This window comes from Rhinolophus sinicus, chromosome 15, assembly GCF_057876585.1.
Source record: "Rhinolophus sinicus isolate RSI-liver-muscle chromosome 15, RSI-T2T, whole genome shotgun sequence".
In the NCBI taxonomy this organism is placed as follows: Eukaryota; Metazoa; Chordata; class Mammalia; order Chiroptera; family Rhinolophidae; genus Rhinolophus; species Rhinolophus sinicus.
Window position 1 is genome coordinate 14,983,232 of NC_142515.1, and position 24,699 is coordinate 15,007,930.

Below are 24,699 nucleotides of genomic sequence, written 5' to 3' on the forward strand. Positions count from 1 at the left end.
GCTGAGATTCAAACCTAGGCAGTCTGTCTGGTCCAGAGCACTCACTATGCAAAACTGTCAGTGTCGTCAAGTCCTAAATGACAACACACCGGGCTACAGGGAAATACTACAAGGAAACTGTGAACCAGAAGGACTTAACAAAATGGTTTTTTAAGGGGGATGTTTTGTTATTGTTATTGGGTGTTATCAAATGCCAACAGGAACTGTTTTTCTCTTTATAGGTAACCACACAGGTAACCTTGTATATCTGGGTGAGCTGGGGAGTGGGGGATGAGGTGGGAGGTAGTGGGGTGGTAAGACGGGTGATAAAAAGCTATCCTTGTTTACCATTTACTGGGCTGGTCAGAAGATGCAATGCCCCTCTTTTGACTAAGAAATGTATGAGCCATTTCACGTAAGGAGAAGGGACTTCAGAAATTCCTAGGATATATGTTCAGATCCAAAGCGTAAAGACATCAGTTTGAAGTAAAACAGTATTTAGTTCCTATGGAAAAAATATCTAAATGAGAAAAATCCTGACAACTAAGTGAAGTACTATTACGACTGAAATGATTAAAACCAAACCAAACACAAAACAAAACAAAATAGTGATCTTTTTACACTCAGAAAAAAAGACAATAAATGTTATTGAAAAATTAAACACAACCCTTCCCACCTCTGCTGTCCATTAATGGCCATGCACCCTTAGGACTGAAAAACTTCTGTGGAACAAATGTTCCTCAAAGCCTTTGTGATATTAAGAAACGGGCTCTTAATCTCATTAAATTGTCAACAAGTTCCTAGTTAATCAGTGTCCACATTCATTTGGGTTTAGTCTGTTATGCTTGCAATTAAATGCCACAAGGCCCAAGTCACTTTTCCTCCTGGTATGGCTGAGTCACAAGCCAGCATGGCAATACAACTTATGCAAAATGTATCATAATTAATTACCAGACGCCTAAAGAGAACCCATTCCACCAGTCTCCACAGTTTATTTAATGGATTAAAAATAAGATACTATTAACAACAAACACCTTTGACACCAAATAGCTATTTGAATGTTTCAATCACATAACAGGTTTTTAAAAAATTAAGTAGTTCGTTTGCTTAGCAGGCTATATGCACAATATTATCAAGAAGTTCTATGTGATCAAATGATTTTAAAAAATTGATTCTTGATATGTTTCCATAAAGGTGTGTTTCTAAAGCTTAGTCCATTAGGAAAAATCACCTAAATAAATGTTTACAAAATTAACATAAATATTGATGTGAACTAGCTTGAACTCTGCTGTTTTACTGTTTGACATTTTGACCACAATTTCCCAGCTTATGCATCCGTTATAAACATATGTTAGTAGCTGCTTCCTAAAGGCTGCCTGGTAGTAAAGACTCTGAATTGTAAGCCCAATAGAATGTCTTATAAATTCATTAGACCCAATATTCCTATATTAAAAACATGAGTTAGAATTTCACATTAATTGAGGCATTTCAAATTTGTTATCAAAAGCTATTTTAGAGTTTAAAAAGTTTCAAAATTAAAGGTAAACATTTCAGGATTAAGGGTGAATCTGGGAGACAGCTTTGATAAGTCTCTATCTTCTATAATTTTTTGAGCGATTATTCTTTAAGGCCTTGGCTGCTTTAGCTGACTTTTGCCAAACTTTTGCATATCAACTCCTCATTTTCAGCAATATCCAGGGTATGTCCCTTTGCCATTTGTGAACCTGCCTAAGCAAAAGATTTGAGAAAAAAAATTTTTTCATTCCTTCAATGAACATGAAGTCCCGGGCACTGGCAAGGTTGAGGTCAAAGGGTGAATAAAACCTAGTTCCTGGTATAGTTACTCTTAATTAGGAAAGGAATATGTTAGAATTAATGATTTAATTTCCACTTTTGACAGTTCATTGCTTATGTTAACTATAGAAATGTTCACATTAAAAAATGCAGTCTATAAAATGGTCTTTTATTTAGGGTGACTGTCACATGAGGAAGTCATGGCTGCATTTTTTTTTTAAGCTCTTTCCATGCTCAATGGCCTTTAACCCCAGCAATCAGAAGAATGTGGTTCAGACTCCATCCACATGTTTTCTTAAGAATTTAGGGAAATGTATTGTCTTTATCTGTATTTGAATAGTCCCAGGCCACCAAGGGGTCCTCGTTGTGATCGCTCATGCTGTCTCAAAATCTAAATCCAACTGTAGATGTGTTTATTCAAATCCTCGAAACGTGGACCATTCTCATGAACTGACAATAATAGCTTACAGCACATGCCACTTCTCTTTTCTGGCTTTACTGACAACATTTGAGAATCCTTGTTTCATGATGGAAAAGTTGGTGACTTCCAATTGCTCCTCAGCTTCAAGGTCAAGGGTGATGTTGGCCAGTCATGCTCATGAACACGACAAATAGGACAGACCTACCTCCTAGGACGAGGCATGAAACAACTAATAAAAATGACCAAATACCAGAGAAACAGTAAATAAAAAGCATGGAGCACCTGGTTGGCATCGAATAAATTAGACCAGACACGTTTACGAAAGTTTCCCTATAGAGATAGATGTTTAAATACAAAAAAATACAGTAAATAATTTATTAGAATTTTAGTCCAGAACATTCTCAATATTAGAATTGTTTATGCATAGCAGACATGCCAACTGGTTTTTACTGAACATCAATATTTACTGTCATTGGGGTATTATTGACTCTGGTTTCTCATCAGTCAATATTTTCCTTTAAAAAAGCACCTTGAATTTTTTTGCTGCTGTACCTTTGTTTAAGCAGTTCTCTTCACCCAGAATACCTTTTCCTGAAGTTCAACGTGTCTAAATATTTCTCACTGTCCAAACCCAGGTCAACCTTCACCCCTTCCCCTCATGAAAGTTTCTCTAATCCCAGCAACTGGATAGGAATGCTCCCTTCTTTGACTTTAGTTCTCTGTGAGGGCTACCCTCACAATACGATTACAGTACTAAGAGTCGCTTTAAGTTAAACTTGTCAGCCCAACATTTATTGAAATCCATCTCCTTTATTAGACTGCAAATGCCTTGAGGACAAGCAGTGGATTGCACTTTATGCATATTTGCATTTGGAAGCTTTAGTGTGAGAAATTGCACACAGCAGATGGAATACTTGCACTTACATATCCACGCTCTAAATGAATAACTGCAAACAACTCTCATAAGGGAATTCATACCAAACACTAATTCTAAACATTGGTAAAAATTCATTCATTCATTCATTCATTCATTCATTCATACCGTAGTCCCCCTCTTGTCCATCAAGGATATGTTCCAAGCCCCACTGGATGTCTGAAACCACGGACAGTAGCAAATCCTATGTCTACTATGTTTTTCTCATACATACATATCTTTTCACTTAAAGCAAGAACTTTACGCTTCTCTTAGGCATATCCGAATTGCCATCATCACTACTATTATGCTTTGGGGCATTAAGTAAAATAAGAGTCACTTGAGCACAAGCACTGAGATCCCATGACAGTCGATCTGATGACCAAGATGGCTAAGTAACTAACAGGTGGGCAGCATATACAGCGTGGAGACGCTGAACAAAGGGATGATTCACGTCTCAGGTAGGATGGAGTGGGAAGACACAAAACTGCATTGCGCTACTCAGAAGGCATGCTATTGAAAAGTTATGAGTTGTTTATTTCAGGAATTTTACATTTACCATTTTTGGACTGAGGTTGACTATGGGTAACTGAAACTGCGGGAAGCAAAACCACGGGTAAGGGAGGAAAGTACTGTACTGTTTTACGAGCTAGAGACAAAGCAGACAACAAAACACACCTGGCCTCATGAACTAAATTCTGATGGTGAAAAAAACAATAAACACAGAAACATAAACTATAAGGTCAGGCAGTGAAAAGCGTAGGGTAAGGGGAGAGTGTAAGAGACAGTATTTTAGACAGGGCGGTCAGGAAGGAGCTTTCTGAGGCCAGACTTGAATGAAGTGTGAACCATGCAAGTGGGAGAAGAGCTTCTGGGGCCGATGAGCTAGAACGGAGACCCTGGGGCCAGAATGTGGTAGGCATTTTAGAGGAACAGGTAGAAGAGAGATGTGGGGATTATGGCTGGAGGGATAAGATGCCAGATAATGGGAGGCCTTGTGGACCACACATGGTAAAGACTGGATTGTATGCCAAAAATGGGATATGAAATTACTGGACGGTCTGATCAACAGATGACCTAATCTAAGTTTTTGAAGCATCACTCTGGCTGCCAATAAGGATGAAAAAGACTGTATTGGGGCACTCACAGAAGAGAGTACTTCCTCCATAGATGAGGAAGCAAGTACGGCAGGCCAGGGTAGAGGTGCTGGCAGCTTAGATCAGAGTGGTAACAGTGTTGGTGGAGAAAAGTGGAGAGATTTGAAATGTCCTTTGAAGGTGGAGTCTTTAGGATTTGCTGATACTGTACACTGGATGTGAGACATGAGATGCAAGGAGGAATCCAAGTTGGCTCCAAGGTTTTCGTTTGAACAACTAAATGAAAAGTACTACCTACCCTTAACTGAGATGGAGGACACTGGAGAGAGAGCAGGATGACAGAGAGAGCAGACAATCTGCTCTGGACACATTAAGTTTAAACTGAGAAACAGCATTCAATTGGGTATGTCGAGTAGGTAGCTAGATATACGTCTAAAGCTGGAGATACAAATGTGAGTTTATGGCAACATAGCTGCAATCTCTTTCTATATATACATGTTTCTGAGGTTATAAGGTTAAAATTAACTGGTATACTTTTAAGCCTACTTACAATCTATTAACGCATCCTGAACTTTAAAAATAAAGTTACTTTAATCTATTGCCTATCACATCAAAAGTGACCATAATCCCAGGGGCATAAATAAGCATGCACATTCTGGGCAAACTTTGAAAAGAATAAAAAAGAAAAAGTCTATTTCACTATGAATAGTTCAGCAAAAGCCATGCAAAACAACATGAATGCTTAATTTAGACACCACTCTGTCACTGTATGTTGGACAGCATGTCTGTAATCACACCTATAATTCCCCTTATCTACTTTCAAGTGAGGCTGTTAATAAGGAAAAAAATGAGTGGAAAACTCATGTGTCCCAACTATGACTGGCCAACCCAAAAGACACAATCCGTGTCAGGAAGGAAATAAAAGGTGAAGCAGGGGTGTACTTCTCGGTCACCAACGGGTTTGATGGTTGCAAGAGCCTCCTCGCTGGTCTTGCCTTCAGTCTCTCTGTGTTGATGTATCTGCATTCCATTGCTGTACTAATCTTTTTGAAGCACTGTGTATTATCTTCCTATTGCTGCTGTAACAAATGACCCCCAACTTAATGGTTCAAAAGAACACAAATTTAGTCTCCTATCGCTTTGGAGGTCAGAAGTCTGAAATGGATCCATCTTACTGGACGACACTCAAGGTGTGGGCAGGGCTGTGTTCCTTCTGGAGGTTCTGGGGGAGAATGTTTCCTTGTTCAGGTTCTAGAGGAGCCCACATTCCTTGGCTTGTGATCCCTTCCTCCGTCCTCAAAGTGAGCAGCATAGTATTTTAAAATCTCTGTCTGAAATCTGCTTCCATCATCACATCTCCTCTGACACTCTTGCCTCCCTCTTGTGAGGACCCCAGTGATTCCATTTGGACCACCTGGATTATCTAATCCAGGATGATCTTCCCATCTCCAGATCATTAACAATCTCATCTGCAGAGTCCCTTCTGCCATGAAGATAACATATTCACAGGACATCTTTGGGGAAGAGGGGCGTTATTATATCCACTGCACATTGTTTTCATTTCTCAGAAATGTTTTGTGATTGTGATAGTTAATAACGAGGGCTCTGGGATCAGACAGCCCTGGATTTAAAAGCTGCTTCATCACACACCGGCTGTGTGACCTTGGACATGAGTCTTAGTTTCTCTAACTTTCGTTTCTGATTCTAATAATAGTATCTACTTCATGATAATAATGAGACAAGGAATGCAAAAACACATAGCATAATTTACTTTTAGAATATTTATTGAGTTGCCCTCTATCTGCCAGGTTCTCTGCTGGGATGTTATTATTCTTTCTGAGTACAGAACAAAGTCTCTGGTATTGAAAGCTTTCCACAAAGGCCTTCTCCTTCAGTGCTTAGTGGCTGTCCCCTCATTGGTATTTACCATATACTGATTTGCCTTAATATTTGATTTCTTACGTATATATGCCCTCCTCGCTATACTACAAGATCCAAGGGCAGCATCTTCTCTAAGCCCCAGCTATTATTTAAAGTAAATAAAGTCAGTCTAATCTGCCTGCTACCCATCCACGCAATCCCAGCCTCATTGATCTTTAAATCCTACCCTGCTAGCTGCTTCTTGTTTCAAGCTTTTTTGGACATTCAAACCTCGGCTTTCTGCATTGAGCTTGGCCTACTGTCTCTCTCATCCTTGTTTCTCAGGGAAGTTTCTGGAAGGGTGGCTCTTGCTCTGGGTTCAGACCCTCAGACCACAGTTAAAGAGTGATTGGTATGTTTTGAAGAAATGGTGAATGGAGGATTGAAGGAAGGAATAGAGAAGAATCTTACTGCAATCTACCTTCTCGTTATTATGAAATCAGATATAACGTAGATTGATTCTCTCCTTTCAAAAATAAAATCACTTCACAAAAGCAAAGCCTGAGAAAACTGGGTAAGCCCAATTCATGTATGAATATACAGCAGGCCTTTCTTTACATACCAGCATTACGGAGAGGGTCTAAGAGAATATAGAAAATCAATCACGAGTCTAGCATATTTAAAAGAAAGGGATCTTTTCCAACTGACACCTAATGGCCGCCGCAATAATACAAAATAAGCTTTTAAAAATTGTCCCATTGTTCTCCATTATTTGGGACTTTGATGTGGTTTACATTATGAGCTATCAAAGCGAGGCAATACATCCAAGGGAGGGAACGCCACTAATGAAGGAAACATTAAAAGGTTATGCTTTCCCCCCATTACTTTTGTCTTCTTTGCAAATGGTTTTAAAGGTCATTTTAAAAATAGCCTGCAAGGCTAGAAAGCCCTCTAAATATTTAAATAACACAGTGCAGTTTATTTTTACATAGTGTTCTAAATGCACATCACAAAATGCTTCCCAGTAATGCCAGTCCAAGGCTAAAGAGAATAGAAAGGTACATTTGAAAACTAAAGAGAAGGAAAACAACGATTCAGAAAAGGAAGAGGCCTTTAAAGAAATGGTACATAAACTAGTTACATCAATGAAAATGCAGCTATACACTTTGGATAATTAGAGAAACCTGAGAGAAAGGGGTTAAACTGGAGACAGCCCAAAATCAAGGTGTCAGAATTTACTAGAGGAGAACCAACTAACAAGCAGTCTTGGAGCTTCCAATGCTGGTCTGAGAATGTTACCCTGAAGAAAGCAACTAGAGGAAATCACTTTTTTTTTTTTTTTTTTTTTTGAGCATTTACTATGTGCCGGGCCCTGTACTCAGTATTTTATGTTACTTCATTTAGCCCTCACAGGTCAGGTTTTACTTTTAACATTTACAGGCAAAGAAACACAGAGCCAGAGAGGTTCAATAAAGTCTTAAAGGTAACAGTAAGTGGTAGAGTCCAGACTCTTCCAGATCTTTCTCATTCACAAACGTCCAATCAAGTTAGCTTCAAAAAATGAGAACCAGACAACAGCCCAATAAGTAAAATATAGAACCATAAAGGAAATAGAAGAAAAATGTGAGTTTGTTTTTGATCTTATGGGTGGCAGGGAAGGCTTCTCTGAGCATAAAGTCAAAGGGAAAAATAATAAGTTTTTTTATAATATCAAATTTAAAATTTCAATACTTTAAGAACAGAAGAAAAAGCCTCCTGACAAACCTGAGAAAAGTATACCACAAACATGACACACAAAACATTTACTAGAAGAGCTCTTATGTAAATCAAGAAGAAAAACACAAACACATCAACAGAAAAAAATTAACCTTCAAAGAAAAAAATGAGCGAAAGAACTACAATGATTAATAAACATAAAAGAAAATATCAGCCTTACTAGTGATAAAGAAATGCAATAAAAACGACAAGCACATTTTTTGCTCAGTGTGAGTGAAGGTTTAGGGGAAGGGAAATTAAACTAGTACAGTCTTTTGGAGGACAATTTGGTATTATGTAATTAAAAAATCTCGAAAATATTCATGTTCTTTGGCCTAGCAATTCTACTCTTATGAATTTGTCATTAAGAATTAACCAGAAATTTATGCAAATAATTATGAACAAGTATCCCTGTTGCAACATTATAGTAAAAGAAAATTAAGAGACAGAATGTCCAATAATAGGGGTCTCGTTAAATTTATGGTATATTTTATAAGGATGGACTAATAGACAGCCATTAATTTTTTTCCTCAGCAGAATATTTAATGTTATAGAAAAATCTGCATGCTGTATTAATTTTTTTTTAAAGCAACCTTTAAAAAAGGATATACCTTTCAGGGGTTACAAACGTAAATGCTTACAGAGGATGGTAACAAATACATGGTGTGACAAGACCAAGCTTGGAAAAGGGCGACCACATGTTCTGTATAAATGTTTTCACACATACACACATCCACCAGCCTCTAACCCTTGAACAGTTGCCAAACAATGTTTAGAACAGTTGGTGGGATTACGAGTAATTTTTATTTTGTTCTATGTACTTTTCTATTTTTTCTAAACTTTCCATATGAAAAAAACCTTACTTTTATAATCAGAAAAATTCTCATAAAAGTTATGAAATAGAAGAAAAAAGGAGACAATCAGCCCCAGCCTGTTTTTAGACAGAACCACTGACACCAATCTACTCCAAAGAGTCTTTTTCTGTCCTATGTATAGAGCTCTTTCTAAGGGGATTTCATTGCCTCCACATCACAACCCTGTCAACCATGACATCCAAAAATACACCGAAAATACGAAAGCAATCATCCTCAGTTTTCACTGGCATCAGAAGTAGCTGGGCGCTTTAAAAAATACTGTTGCTTACACTGTACCCTGGAGATTCTGATTCAATTAGTCTGGGATGGGGTTCAAGCACTAGTATTTTTTTAAAACTCCTCAGCTGATTCTTTTTTTTTTTTTTTAATTAAAGTTTACTGGGGTGACAATTGTTAGTAAAGTTACATAGGTTTCAGGTGTACAATTCTGTATTACATCGTCTATGTATCACATTGTGTGTTCACCACCCAGAGTCAGTTCTCCTGCCATCACCATATATTTGATCCCTTTTACCCTCATATACCACTCCCACCCCCTTACCCTCTAGCAACCACTAAAGTATTGTCTGTCTCTATGAGTTTTTGTTTCATCTGTTTGTCTTCCTCAGCTGATTCTAATGTTGATCCGAGGTTCAAAACTCCTGGTCTGACCTAAACTCTTCAGATTGCGACTTAATTTCACTTCTCATTGCATCCTTTAAGAAGATGGGAAAGAAGGTTCATCCTCACTTACTTAGTATTAAGATGCCTGTTTCTATTTCCAGCCTATTTGAAGTCATCGCCATGTACTCTTTCCTTCAAGCTGAATTATCTGAATTGTCTTTACCGTTTTGCAAGTACCTTCCAGTCCTTCATTTGGTAAACACTTGGTTATAAAGCACTGTACCCCTTTCCTTCATAGCAGTTAACAAAGTCTAATTAAGGTGTATCCCAGCATCGCTTGGTTAATACCTTCCTTTCCACCACTGGATTGCAAGATCCATGAGGTTAAGAGCAACATCCAATTTTATTTTCCCTACATCCCCATAATTTGCAGATTGAGCACCATGTCTGCTCATCTATAGGTCCTCTGAGGGTGACATTCAGAACGCAACATTTATGGAACTGGGCACCTACTGTGTAGAAAGTACTATGTCAAACAACGTGTGGACATAAGCCAAAGCACAGACAGACTCCACGTGCCATACTTTAGGAGGGGTGAGATGAATGCAAACAGCTAAATGCAACAACAAAACCACGGCAGAGGCAGATACACAATGGCGCCCACAGACGGAGGAGTGACTTTTCTGACGGGGACTTTCAGGGAAGCCTTCATGGAGGAAATGTCATTGGAGTTAAGCCTTGGATGATAAACAGATGCTGATAGTTAGAAAGGGTGAAGAAAGGACATTTGCTGCTATAACAAATTATCTCAAAATTATGGCTTAAAACAACACACATGCACTACCTCACGTTCCAAAGGTGAGAAGTCCAGAAGAACATGGCGGCTGCTTCTGCTCTGGGTTGAACGAGGCCCAAATCAAGGTGTTGCTTGGGCTGCATTCACTTATGGAGGTTCTGCAGCTGAATCTCCTTTGGAACTCACTCAGGTTGTTGGCCAATCTCGGTTCCTTGCCGTAAGACTGAGGTCCCCATTTCTCTGTTGGCTGTCGGCCGGAGACCTCTCTCAGCCCCTTACAATGTCGATATTCCTCATCACACTGCCCCCTCCACCTTTCAATCAGCAAAGGTAAGCCAAATCCTTCACATCCTTCAAATCCTTCTAAATTCTCCTCTGGCTGGATCTCTTCTGCCTCCAGCCAGAGACAGTTCTTTGCTTAACGGGCTCATGTGATTAGATTGGGCCCACCATGTTGAGGAAACTCCCTGTCTTAAGGTCTGTAACCTTAATTACATCTGCAAAGTCCCTTTTGCCAAGTATCATAAAATATCCTTGTCGTGCGGGGCGGCCTGCGGGGTCTCTGCTCCTGCTCCCCATATAAGAACGCAGGATATGGCGAGGCCAAAAAAAGGAACACCCATGGAGCCATAGGTAGGGGAGTCACACCACTATAGTCTCGCTGGCGGCTGGGTGAGAGAAACAGGAAGCAGGAGCCACACCATCCGCAACCTGCCCTCCACTTCTCTGCAACCCGCAACCCGCACTCCGCTGTGCTAACTGCAGTCCGCGCCTGCTAGCTCAGCCACCATCTTCTTGCTAGCCCCCATTTTTCTGCTAGCGTAGCTATAGCAGTTATATTAGTGGCCAATGGCTCACTGGTTACAGCTGACAGCCAACTAGCCACAGCTGATGGCCATCCAATCACAGTTGATGGCCATTTACTACCTGAGCCAGCACCTTTCCACGTGAGGCCGAGAGCCTGGAAACTGCACTCCTGGCTCTGTCCCCACAAACCTCAGGTTGCAGAGATCAGGCCATAGACATCTTTGGGAGTCCATTTCTACCATGCCAAGTAATCTGCAGGACAGTAAGAAAGATATGGTTGGAGCATAGCTGTTGAGAGATATGAATGGAAGGAGCCTACGCGTCTTGAACACCAGTCTGAGGTGTCTGGATTTTATCTTGCCAGCAAGAGGTAGGAAAGGATCCAAGAAGGTAAATTTCATATACTAAGAAATATAAAATTGTTTTAAAAAGTTATCTCTAGTAATGTAATTCTGAGTACACAACAAGAAGCTGAATTCCTGTGTTTCTTGTACATACTCTGCTCCTGCCATTACGGTCATAAGCATACGGTCTGAAGCATATTCTTTCTTGTGCGGTGGCTCTCTTTCTGTACACTGGTTATTATCCTGGGCATAGCTTCTGTTCTTGTCCCCAATCTCTGGTCTAATGCCATAAATAAATTATATATTTATTATATACAAAATTTATAGAACTGGTATATATATATCACATACATACACACATATATATAGATTCTCATTTCTCTCTCTCTCTCTGCAATACTCTCCTTTTTATAACTGTCTGATTCACTAAACAGATACTCCACGATCATCTCTGAGTAATAAAAACATTCTTAATATTAATTCACCCATATACAAGCTTTTGAGTAGCTACTAACATTCATCTCTTGCTAACTATCAGGAAACACGGCTAGGACTTGAAATTTCCCTAATAGACATTAGGATAAAAACATCTGGGTGGAAAAGTAAGCTCTATGTTCAGTTACTGAGTTCATATTCCAAGTACAAAAATATTGTGTCATGAAAACTAGAAATCTACACTTAAATAGCACCCTAACATTAAGGTTTGGCCCTTCAACCCCTACACACATTAAATCTATAAAAAGGAAGAAAACTATAAATCATCATCTTTTAAGGAAATGCACATCGCAATGCTCATGAAATAAATTCAGCCTTTCATAACAAAGTTTTCTCTCTTCTGACTTAATACTTGCGTGTTTAGTAATAGTTTGCTGGTGATGAGTTCAGATTCTGATGTCAGACTGCTGGTTTAAGTGCCTGCTCTGCCATTTTTCTAGTAGCGCTACCTTCGGCAAGTTACCAGACTCTCTGTGGCCTCCTCACTGTGAACGGGGAGAAAAATAATACCTACTTCAGAGAGGTGCTGTGAGGACTTGATACATGTAAAGCACTTAGAAAGGTGTCTACACATAGCGAGAGCTTGACAAACGCTCGCTATTACCATCACTATTATTTTTAGATATGTCAGATGGTATTCTCTGTAATTCATTTCCCCTCTTTTTTTCCTCCCCATTTATTAAGAGGAAAGCGGTTTTAGTTCTAAAGACAAACCAGTTCTCAGACACAATAAGGGGCAAACAAAACAGGTCACTTAAAAGCAAAGACCTCTGACATTTGCACCTTCACTATAACACTCTGAAAATAAAAAACATGAGAAAGTAAAGGGTTGAAATATTAATGTATAGGGAGCGTGGTTATAGAAAACTGCACTGATGCTTTGACTGAAACAAATAGCTCCATTGCCAGAAACTGTGTTCTACAAGTGAGCGAAGGTGTCAGGAGAGGTAAGAAAGCTGGACACAGCCTGGAATGAAGGAGCAACATGATTAAACAAAGTCCTGACACAGTGATGACGTGCACGGAAGTTAATGCTGCCAGTTAAGAGCAAGTGCTGAGCGCATATTAGAATGCATGAAAGCCCTAAACAATGACAGCCTATGTGAGGGATACGAACTCACAAAGCTACTAAAACTTACCTTTCATGCATCACTACTTCCCACACTTTCTACCTGAGTTCCAAGAAAGACTCAGGAAAGAGCCTGCCTTTAAATCTGGAGGGAAATACAGCCTCGTCCTTCCTTACGCTCTCAGTTTGTAAAGGGGTATTATCATTTATTTCAAAAGAAAATGTGTAGTAGCTCCAAATTGAATAGAAGAACCTAAGTTTCAAACGTGTTACAACATAATATTCTATCTTTCACTGAATGACTTTAAACTACCTCAATAGGTAGTACTTCCTGTACACCTACTATCTTGAAGTAATACTCTGAAATTTATTATATTTACTACTGTAAATATAATAGTACTGATTTGCTTTAGAAATTAGTCATTTTCTTTCCAAAGGAAAAAAATGCTCATAACGATATGGCCTAAATTACAACTGTTTTGGAGGAGCAGGAAAAACAAGCTCTATTTATTGCTTTTTGCTCCAGGCCACTCAGATTTCCATGTATATTTCTGTTGCTTGTCTACTTTTTCTTTTCATAAAACTAAGTTCAAGAGACACTGAACACATAATCGCAGCTTAGTTCAAGTCAGAAGACACTGCACAAGCTCCTTTAAAAGCCCCATAAAGTTTTCTTTTCACAATTTTCCTGTCTAAATCCACCTCATTTTTCTTTCATGACATCAGAGCAGCAGTGGTTTTTAATTTCATTTCAATGGGAAAGACATGGCTTTTAAACCTTAGTTTACTAAAACCAACAAAGCACAAGGGTAAAAAAAAGAAAAAGAATCCTTCTCCTGATTAAAACAATGCATTAAGAATGTAAGAAAGCATCAGAAGCCCTTAAAACAGTTCAGGAATTTGGAGGGTGGGGGAGAAGGGGGGAAGGCTAAAAGTCATTTTCTTCCCTAACATTGAGGGAAAAATAACCTTCCAAAAAGTCTGCTACTTTTTTGTAATACATTTTTATAATTCCAGTTACACCACTTGGAATCTAATTCTGAGCATTACTTGTATTTGTGCATTTTATTAATTAATCCATTCAAATTATGGGACTAGGCCTAGAAAATTGCTCATTACCTTTAGTTCTCTGAGAAGCATAACTTAATCGTAGTCAATTTTCCACATTTTCTGCAAAGGTATCTTTTGATATCAGATTTCAGGGAATTCCATTTTACATAGCTGCTTCCTATGCTCCCCTTCATCAAAGCTTATTATCTTTCTCTTTTTTCTTCTTCATTAATGTACAACAGTTAGAGCTTGCTGCTTTTCCCTTGATATTCTTTCCAATTGCTTTCTCTTAGTCACACTCATTTATTCTCTGTGCCAGTCTCCTTCCCAGCTTTCAATTTGGTATTGTTTAACTTTCCTTCTCCTATGTAATAAGCTCTTGAGAACAGATATTATTCTCCTCTGCAGTTTCCCCAGTGACTGCTGCCATGGGATGTACATGGCAAGTGTTAAGGTGTTAAATACATTTTTGGAAAATAGCGTTCACTCGGAACATTTATAGAGCTAAGGAACCTTAATATGTTTTTGTAAACACCACAACCAGAAAAATAATAATTTCCCACACATTTTATTTAGTTGAAACATTCTTATAACAATTGACTTTAGTACCTATTAAAAGGGATAGGTATTCCATATACAGCATCAGGGGCCACTGAAATATATGAAACCCTACTCAGATCTTAAATCTAATGCTTAAAAAGTCAGACAAACAAATGAAAATATGAACTTACATATATAACTGGACAGGACGAGAACAGGCTAAGTTTATGGATGTGGAATTTCTGAGTTTCAATTTCAAGGTCCATGAAAGAATAAAACATGTTTGCTGCTAACAACCACTGGCCATTTTTAGACAACTAAATCACCAGTGGTTTCCCTAAAACTAAGTGCCATAATAATAGGATGTGCAAAACGGAGATGTTGGAAATGAGAAATTGTGAATTTGTTTACTTTGGTCTTTTTTACCATGGCTATGAGAGTAACTGTTTTGACTTCCGACTCTGCTGACCACAATTGTTTCTAAGGAGATTGGCTAGAGGAGGAGAGGAGCAGAGAAAATGCAAAGGAAAAGACGAAAAGGGGACAAAGAGAGAGAAGGAAACTGATGTTAAAAGACGGGTAATAAAATTATTACTTGTTTTGAGATTACAGGTCATATGAAATCACAGTGATCTTTTATTTTATCTGGATGAAGAACTAGTATGTTTCTGTTGAAAAGCGTCTGCTTTATTCAGAGCAGTGCAGGAAAACAATAAAAAGTTATTTTTTGCATCTGTTATGTTCCTTTATTGTTATTCGTTTCTAACTAATCATTTAGAAACTTCCACTTCCCATCATAATGAGGTATTTCATTGGCATTATTAGCAGCTCTACAAAACAACACTACGTACGTTATTTCTCATTTTAAAGATGAAATGAGTTTATGCGGATAATACAAAAGGTCCAGAATAAATAGCAACTTGGGAGGAGTATAGAGCTTCCTTGAATGCTTTTTTGGCTGCGAAAAAGAATGTTGCCACAAAAATCTGTTTTGCATCATCTAAATGCTTGAAACAAGAACACATAATTTAGAAGAAGAAGAAGGAAAAAAAACAGTGGCTGCCACTTAGCCATAAAGAGCGAAGTCGTGTTAGAAATAGCTTCCCTGTGATATTTTGGTACATTTCTGGGTTTTTTCAGCAATCGACGCAATTATGTGGTTGGAGAGGGCAGTGTTTATCCACATTACCATTTATACACTGTATACAAACAGAGGACTGGACTCCAACAGTCTGATGAGCACACGGGTTTGTGGCCACATCCTTGACCTCAGCTGCTGAGGGAACCCAGATGGTTTTTTCAGACGTAAGTGCAATCTTTAAACGAGAGAATATTGATCTCTGCGTCTGCTTCTGTTTGTCCAAAACACCCAACACGTTTTTTGCTTGAGTGCTAGAGTACAGTTGTGGAAGACTGTTTATATGCAGTATGTCAATACGCTAATGCTTTCCATAGTTACTGGCATGATTATACAAATAGGCAGAGAAGGGACAGTGAAACAACCAAAAAAAAAAAAAAAAGACAAAAAAAAAATCCCAACTTTTGTTCTTTCTATGTACAACTTGATGCCAGGAGTATATCCCCTATTATCTTTCCCCATGGCTACTCTGCAAATTTTGGAATAATTTCTGGGAAGCAGAATAAGGAAACGTGTGCCTATGAGAATATTCAAGCTTATCAAATCATTGCATACATTAGGAGGACTTATAAATGCTAACTTTATTGTACAGAAAGTTCTTTCATGAAAATGACATTCTTTTTCAGTTAAGAATGTTCAGATGTCAAAACGGGTGCAAAGCTGTAATAGCTGTTCTACAAGGAAAAAGTACAAAATCATGTTTTAAATATCACACAACTGCCTCCATTCAGTTGGCACCCTCCGAAGTGGCACGCCCGTTTCATCCGGCTGATGGCCAAAGCTCTGCATGAGTGAGTCAGAACAGTGGCGCACCTCGCTCATTCATGTCTAGTACTGTCTGCAACACTATTTACACAAGTTAAGAGATATGAATCGACATTTTGTAGCATAAATTTTCTTCTGTGTGGCCCTTTATTAAAACTGGGCTGGCTCCCAGTAGCGTTATATATTCTACATAAGTTGATCCATCCTTTATAAAGGACCTAGTTCATGCAGCCCGTGCTATTAAAATGATGTGTGGGACAAAATGCTGATACTTTATTCCATAATAAGATTCTGGAATCTTATGGTTAATTTTCACAAATCTGTTTTCAAAACCCTGTCAACTATCACTACAAACATTTCACGGTTACTTTGTTCCAAAACACTACAGGATTAAATGTACTATTTTTTGTACATACATGTATCTCTCGCTAGATATATACAAAAACATACTAAACTTGGAGAGAATGTGAATGTAGCATCCTAACTCACTGCATATAAGGAAGGAGGCTATGGAAAATCCCTGAGCCTCTGTTTCCCCACCTGTTGAAGGGGGATAATAATTCTACCATTACGCCATAGGCTGGTGCAAAGATTAAATGGGGAAATGCTTATAGAATGCCTAGTACAGTGCCTGGCCCAGAAAACATATTCAGTATCCAACCCGAGGAGAGCTCAGTTTGTTGTCAGTCATGATTTGAATTGGGGCAGTAAAGCAAGCAAGAGACAGGTGCAGGGAGTTGCTGCTTCTAACGACATATCCTATACTATGCCTGACATCACAGGGGGAGTGATAAGTGATAGTCCATTTGGCATCCTTCTGGAAATGAACCGGGGAATACAAAAGTCATCTGGGCATATTTGGTCCTTTTTACTGTGCTTTCACGCATTCCCCGCTCCAATATTTCTCAGTAGTGCCTTGAGAAATGGCTTGACCTCACACGTTCTTGAAGTAAGGAAAAAATACGCTTCATAAATTCTTACTGTTAACTTCTATTACCCGTTCTGAGGCCAAAGTTCAGCTTAATTACATCGCTAGGATTTTCAGACTAGTAGCAAAACCACCCAAGATATCAAAATAATACCAACAAAAGCTGGGAAATTAATAGAGGAAAAGGATCTATGTTCATATCCTCTCTGAATCTGTGGTCACGTGCTCTTTAAACACTGTTGTAGACGGTAAACAAATGGTTTTCTCAGACCCGTGCATTTGCCCCTATGCCTGTGAGATCTGAACTTTGACACAGTATGTTTTACATATAGGAGAAGAAAAGAGTACATTATATGTGACTGGCACATGACAAGGCAACTTGGACTGAGTATTTTGGAAAAAAAAAAAAAAAAAAAAGCTCTTTTGGCAGGAGGAGAAAGTGCTGGCAACGGGTACCGACATAACTCGTCTGTCACTTTAAGAGCTGAAATAAGAAAACCTGTACCATTTTTGTACTTTTGTTCATTCTTTTCAACTCATTCGAAGTTGCCCCCTGGGAGTTAGCCCTCCACCAAAAGTCTCTTTCAGTGCACAACTAGCTTCTCTATTAAGCGTACCCACCCCTGCTCTGGTATAACACTGCTTCCTTTGTACTTGCCTGGGGAACTGACCAGCCAAAAGTACAATGGCCACAATTACTAAATTACACTGCCTGTCACTGCCTTTTGTATCACACCTCTAACAGGTGCCATTACCATGATAGGCAAATTGTAATAATCCATTCACAGCATCCACAGCCTTAATAACGTAGTTTTTATTTTATTTTACATAATCTGTGTGTGAATACCACAAGGCATTTGAATAGTTAGTAAATACATGGCACTGAAAGACTGAACTGCATGGAATGCAGCTACAAACAAAGGCGCTTAGGACAACAGACCTGAATGCGACCGCATTCCTGATACAGCGGGTACACACGTAAATATATCCAATGGAGAAATGGCCTCCAGACTGGAAGGTTTTCGAAAATCAAACTTAGGGACCCAGGGAGAGTGAAAAATAAGACATTACCAAACTGAAGTTGCTTTCCCAGGTTTAAAACGACATATGGCGCCTAGGTAGGTAGAGTCACACAAACCCTCAGCACCCACGGCCAAAAAGCACAGAGAATCACGAAAGCTGTGCGGAGCCAGAGGAACTCTGCTCTTGGTCACGGCTTCCCGGCTTCCCGTGCCCCTTTCCTCCTTTATCTCTATAAGATGCCCACATGCGTATAGCACGTGAAACATGAAACCACTTAACTGGTCTGTGAGGTTTACAGAACTGCTCCAGGAAACACGTGTATCAGAAAAATGCCTGCCTTCCTGACCACCGTGGTCTGTGGTAAACATGAGTGGACGACTGATGGAGGTTTAGAGGACTCTGTTTTCCTAGAGGTTGCTGCAGACAAGACTCAGTGGGGTCCTTCAGAGTCTGGTCCCTGATGGCAGGTTCCCCGTGGGTATCCTCACAGAGGATTCATGTTTACGATCCCGACGTCCACACTTTTGAAAAGTGACTGAAAACGCTTTCAAATTAAAAGGCTCTAATCAAGGATAAAATGGCATTACTGTTAGGGATTAATAATTCAGGCCACTTAACAAAGTCTAAGTATTACCTTGTTAAGTCATAATAACTGAAAGAAGGCAGGGATTTCCGCGCTTCTCCTCCACCCAAGTTGTTTTTGAACCCAAAGTTTTAAATACCACTACTTTTGTGCCACCTAAAAGGCACAGCTATGCCTTTAAAGGTTTCAATTAGCCATATAATCAGAACCAGAGAAGGCTCCACAACCCAGGGCACCGGTGATGGCTCTCCAATTTCCACACTTAACAGCGACTGAGTGGAAAGGTGGGTTGGGGCAGTGGGTCAGGGAACTGGTCTTGAAGCTGCACTTGCCTCTAAAGCAGACTCCTTGTACTTAGATCGTACATTAGAGATAATCCATTGTAGTGTTGAGCATTTTGCATATTTGGTTTCTTCTTCCCACAAACTAAGTTGTGACACCATCAATCTCAAGAGCCTTTGGGAGCGGGGCTAATAGAGATAATAACGGTCGCTAGAGGTTCTCCTTCTCCAATTTGCCCCTTTCATTCTGCCACTGAGGAGGCTGCATCAGGAAATGCTACTTGTGAACATAAACATTCGGTCTCTGATCTATAGATCTCTATAAACCTACATGTGGATGAATGGAAATCCCAGAGTTTACACTCCATCATCATCGTCATTTATGAAGCGCTTACTATATGCCCTGCATTGTGCAGGGACTTTACATTATTACATCTAATCCTTCTCCCAAACCTATAAAGTAGGTACTATTATTATCTCAATCTTGCAGATTTAGAAAAGTGAGACTGAGAGCCTACGTAACTTGCCCAAGGTGATTTTATCGGAGTCCCAATAGAAAACAGACCACAGAATCAAATTGGGTAATTTAAGCAGACTTTAATAAAGAGACTATTTAAAAGGTGTGGGAAACCACAATACCTGGTGCATTAGCCTGGGGCAAGCAACAATGGGCAGGTTAGCACCACGAGGCTTGAGGATGGGAGGGGAGAGTTGTTACCAGGACCCTGAAAGAAAGAGCTGAGGAGACAGAATAATGCAGCCAGCCCACTGCAATCGTAGAGGAGAAGAGCTAGGAGATTCCATACCCCAACCTCACTCCCCCCCGTGTTCCATGCCCTGCTACTGCCCCCCATTCACTGAACCTAACTGGAACCCAGAGAGCAAGGGAGCCCATTGGTGTGGTCCATATAGAATCAGTCATCCAAGGAACAAAGAATGGATGTGAGGAGGGCAAACTTATATCTAAGTGGTCATAGAGCATGTAAATGCTAGTCAGGCATGGCTTTAAATCTACATCTAGTGCTGTTAGTCACCAGACTTCTAAGACACGTAAGTTTATAATTCTGGAATATAGTTATTCCTAAGTCTTCTGTTTTAAAATTCTTTTGAAATTCTCAAAATCTCCATTCAGCGAACTGGATTCCACATTCCTTCTCTTCCCTCTTGGTTCTCTGTACACACTGTGTCAATCATCCCAGGCCCCCTTTTTCTTCCTGTCCATCACCCTGATTTGGCCTGCCATTGCCTTCCCATCTGGCCTACCTCCCACTGCTAGCCAGCTCAACTTTGCACTCGCTACTACCCTACAATCACTCCTCTTTGTTCTCCTGTCATTCCTACTCTGCCGGTTCTCAACAGGCACCGACTTGCCACTGTTTGCTTTCTTGGCTCCTCCTTCTGGTCTGCCATGCAATCCTGGGGAGACTTGTGAAACCACACTGGTGAGCCCACTCCAAATTCATGCTTCCAGACCTCTGCTGGGCTCTTGCACTAATTCAGACAGTTCTGACCCTGTTCATGCTGAGTCCCCCTGATATTCCCTAGACCACTGTTCGGAGCCTTTGCCACCCGCTTTCTAAGCCCTTGACCCTGCCCTTCCCCTTCAGGGAGTAACTTTGTTTCCTGCTTGGGATCATGGTGATCCTTCTGCAGTTCTCTCCTTTGTAACCCAACATTATTCAAAACCCACTCTATCTTCCTCTTCCTTCACTCCTGCTTCTGAGGAAGTGTTTCTCCTTTCCAAGGGGACATCTTCAACTTGTGCTGTTGATTCCATCCCTCTGCACATCTTCCAGGTCCTAAAATGATTAATTACTCTATGTTGTCATCACCACCTCTACCAATTCCTACCTCTATGTCCCCAAACATATTCGTGGCTCTTTAGCTTAAGTAAAAAAAAAAATAATAATAATAAAAAATTTAATTCTGATCCTTACCAAGCAACACCTTTCAATTTCTCTACTCACTTTTTCTTAAAAAGAGAAGGCTAGGATCAACTTCCTCAATATTCGAGCTCTTACTCGTCCAAGCCACCATTTCTTATCGGTTTGAATACTCTCCAGGTCTTCTGAAGTATTTGATTCTTCTAAGTTACTTCTCTTTCATGGCTTCCACGACCTCCCCCTGCCCAGAATCATCTACTAATCCTTTTCAGTTACTTTTTCTGACTCCTCTTTCTCCTATGAAATGCAAACTTTCCTCAGAGTGCTAAGGCCTGTTTCTTCTTTACAAATATTCTCTTGGTGATCTTATTTATTGACTGGCTTAAATGTGCTTCCATAAAGTAGTATTTATGAGATAAATTTAAATAGAACATGAACTGACATTTTAAAAATTTGGACACATTGTTTAATCTGAGTTTGGACAGCATCCATTGTAAGACGCCCCATTTGTTATATACTACTTATAACATGGCTGCCAATTAAATTATGACAGAATGCTTTCTTATCACTTAAATTTTTTATTTTATACTTATTCAAACAGCTCTTTTAGACTATTCACTTAGAGATTTTCTTATACATCACTCTTGTGCATACTGAGGGAAATATGAAACAAATGGGTGAAGGTTTTCCTAATATTGCTCACAATCAGTGTCCAATTCTTCTGAACCACTTTTCAACTCACTGTTATTAATGTCCTCTGAGCCATCAAGAACATCGGGGCTGCAACACTTAAGTGCATTCAACTACTCTCTCTAGGATTCTTTTCCATATTGTTGATACCTGTTTTGCAAGTTTCCATGCTACTGCTTTCTTGACTGTATCAGAGGTAAGGCTTTTAGACAACAATTAAAACTCATATTGTTTTCTCTACAGACATTTAAATGGGTTGTTGACTGACCTATTGAGGGATTGCCATGTTTTGCTCACACCGCTAGGAGTAACAACCAGGTTGGCTCATGTGCTTACAACTACAAGTAAATCACCGCTACTGTCTGGCCAACAAAGTTCGTTAAGATGCATCAATGGCAAAACACCCTAATTTTAGAAATGTTAAGTTGTGAAATGATGTACATCTTACAATCATGCAAAATGGTAATTATGCACTTATTGTAATTGGTATCTCAAAAACTGTATCTATCACATCAAACCTAAGGTTTCACAGATACCAGTATTGTTGTTTAGAATAGGGTTACAATTTTAAACAGTGAGTTAAAGTAGACTTTAAAATATTAATTAAATAACAGTATAAGTATTGTTCAAACATGGCAAAAAGCTTACATGTAGCACTCAAATGACTAATGTTTGGAATACACAGGCTTAAATTATCATCACTCCAAGAATGATTTACGTTTACATATCCAACTATAATTTCATTCCTAAATTTCAATCCCCAAATTTCAACTGCCTACTCTCAATGTGACTTGGGCACTTTGTTGATAACTTAAACTCAGTATCTTACCCTCAAAATTTATTCCTTCTCCCAATTTTTATTTACTGTTAATGGCACTTACTTAACTGGAAACCCTGGAACCATCTTGGAGTTCTCCCCATCCATCTCTTGACTCCATGCCCCACCCCCGTCCTCAGAGCCAAATTGTTGACTTTTGGCTGATTCTTCCTCAGCAATGTCTCTTGCATCTATCTTCTTTTCTTTATTTCTGATTTTACAACTCTATTTCAAGCCTTAATTATTACTTATGACTTGCTGTCATAGTGTCCTAAATGCTTTTCCTTAGCATATTGTTTCTCCTCTGAGATGTCTTATATCCCACTGGCCAGATTCATCTCCTAAAGGATAATTATTATCAGGTCACTTCTTTGGTTCAAAAAGCTCAAGTCCATTAAGAAAGCTACTTTACATTTATATGGCATTTTCTGACATTTTTTTCATTTTTTTCTCAGCAAGTCTATGAGAAAGGATAGACATTATTAATCCCATTTGAAAGAAGACACAGAAATACAGAATGAGTAGATGATTTGCTGAAAGTCAAACAGTGAACACACTTGGTGGCCTGGTGGTTTCTTCCCCCCGCCTTGTGCCCTCTTGCAATTCTTGCCTGCCAACAAGGCTGCTTATTTGATCTAATGAAAGACGTAAGACCTATGTCTAATTTAAAAACACAACTTTTAATTAAATTATGATTCAAGTCAGTCTCTTTCCCAGTTCCTTCCCTACACTATTGCTAGGATAATGTTCCCTTCATGGGTTTCGTGATATCACCCCACTGTTCATATATCTTTAATGGCTTCTAATTGCCTACGACATTCAGACTCACATCTCTGGCATTCATGGTCCTCAAAGTTTGTCTACCTTTCCTTTCTGATCTCCTACAAATCCCTGTGTTCAATGCCGTAGCTAAACTTTACAGTTTGCTATCCCCCAAACAACTTTTTACTCACAGAGCATTTATTTACAATGCTTTATCCACAGGGATGGCCTCCTTTGTAACCGCCTCCATTTTCAAGGGCCATCCCTAGTGCTATCTTCTTCTTAAATGTGAACTTAGTTCCCAAAGCCCCTATTACATGCTTCACTTTGAACTGTGTGCCGAAGAGTTTTGGGTCTACTGCTGGTGGTACACGAAATCTTTACTTTAGTATTTACCTAATTACTTAAGCTTTTACGTATTAGAAAAAACATAACTGGAGCCTCTAATTCATGGTTTCACATAGGATAAGACTATGTAATAAAAATTTTCAGACACTTTTAAAGTTGATTGATAGAAAAATATTAAGTAAATAAAACTATATGGTGGTACATACATGAGGTGAAAATTGTGACTGGGTCATAAATGATGAAGAGTTGGGAAATATTGTTTTACAGCATTTACAACATGTTGCTTCTCAGTAAAGTTCATTGTGTGCATGTTTTATATTCCCTGTTAGAATATACAAGTTGTAGATTAGGGATAAAAATATTTATCTGTGCATCCCCAACACAAACTGTGGATTGTGGCCTTGTAGATGGACTGTAAAATCAATTTAGAGATCAAGACTGGAATTTCTTCTTTAATAAAACAAGGTTAGAAAATATTAGTGTACATCACCCATAGTTAAAAGGGTAAGTACTATTTTATGACAGATTCCTTTCAGTAATATCTGTGTATAATAGGAATTGTGATGTAAAATATATTTCTACCTATAAGTTATGAACCAAAAAATTAAAAAAAATACTTCCCTGACATGTGTAGCCTGGTACCCTGTACAAATTATGCACTCAGATATAGGCCAAGAAAAGATTTCTTGATATAGGTACCAGAAAACATCTTATTTTTAAATCTTGTTCTGATTATGAAAGTAGTGCATTATTGAATTTTTATAATAGATGATGGGGTAGTAGTACCTTGTAATCAACACTCTACCACCCCACTCCAAGATAAATACTCCTGATAACTTAATATTTATTCCAAACTTCCACTTCGAAATATATTTTATTTTCTTTAGATTCTAAAGTTTATCGATTTGAGAATGGCACAGTTCTGAGGCTATTAAATATGGGCGCTGCCTGCATGTTAATTAGTACAGTGCATAGCACCTGTCAGGTACTCAGACACAATCTGATTATTAAATGCATGCTAAAATAGCACGCATGTAGAACACGTGGAGGGGAGACTCACTGACAAATAGAAATGGGTAGTCC

The 24,699-nt window shown here is 39.0% G+C and overlaps 1 protein-coding gene across 4 annotated transcripts in view; it reads right to left on the reverse strand.

The window, feature by feature from the left end:
• The window catches only part of VTI1A (vesicle transport through interaction with t-SNAREs 1A), a 323,958-nt gene that overhangs the window by 188,676 nt on the left and 110,583 nt on the right, over positions 1 to 24,699 (reverse strand). The gene's annotated exons all lie outside the window — the stretch shown is intronic.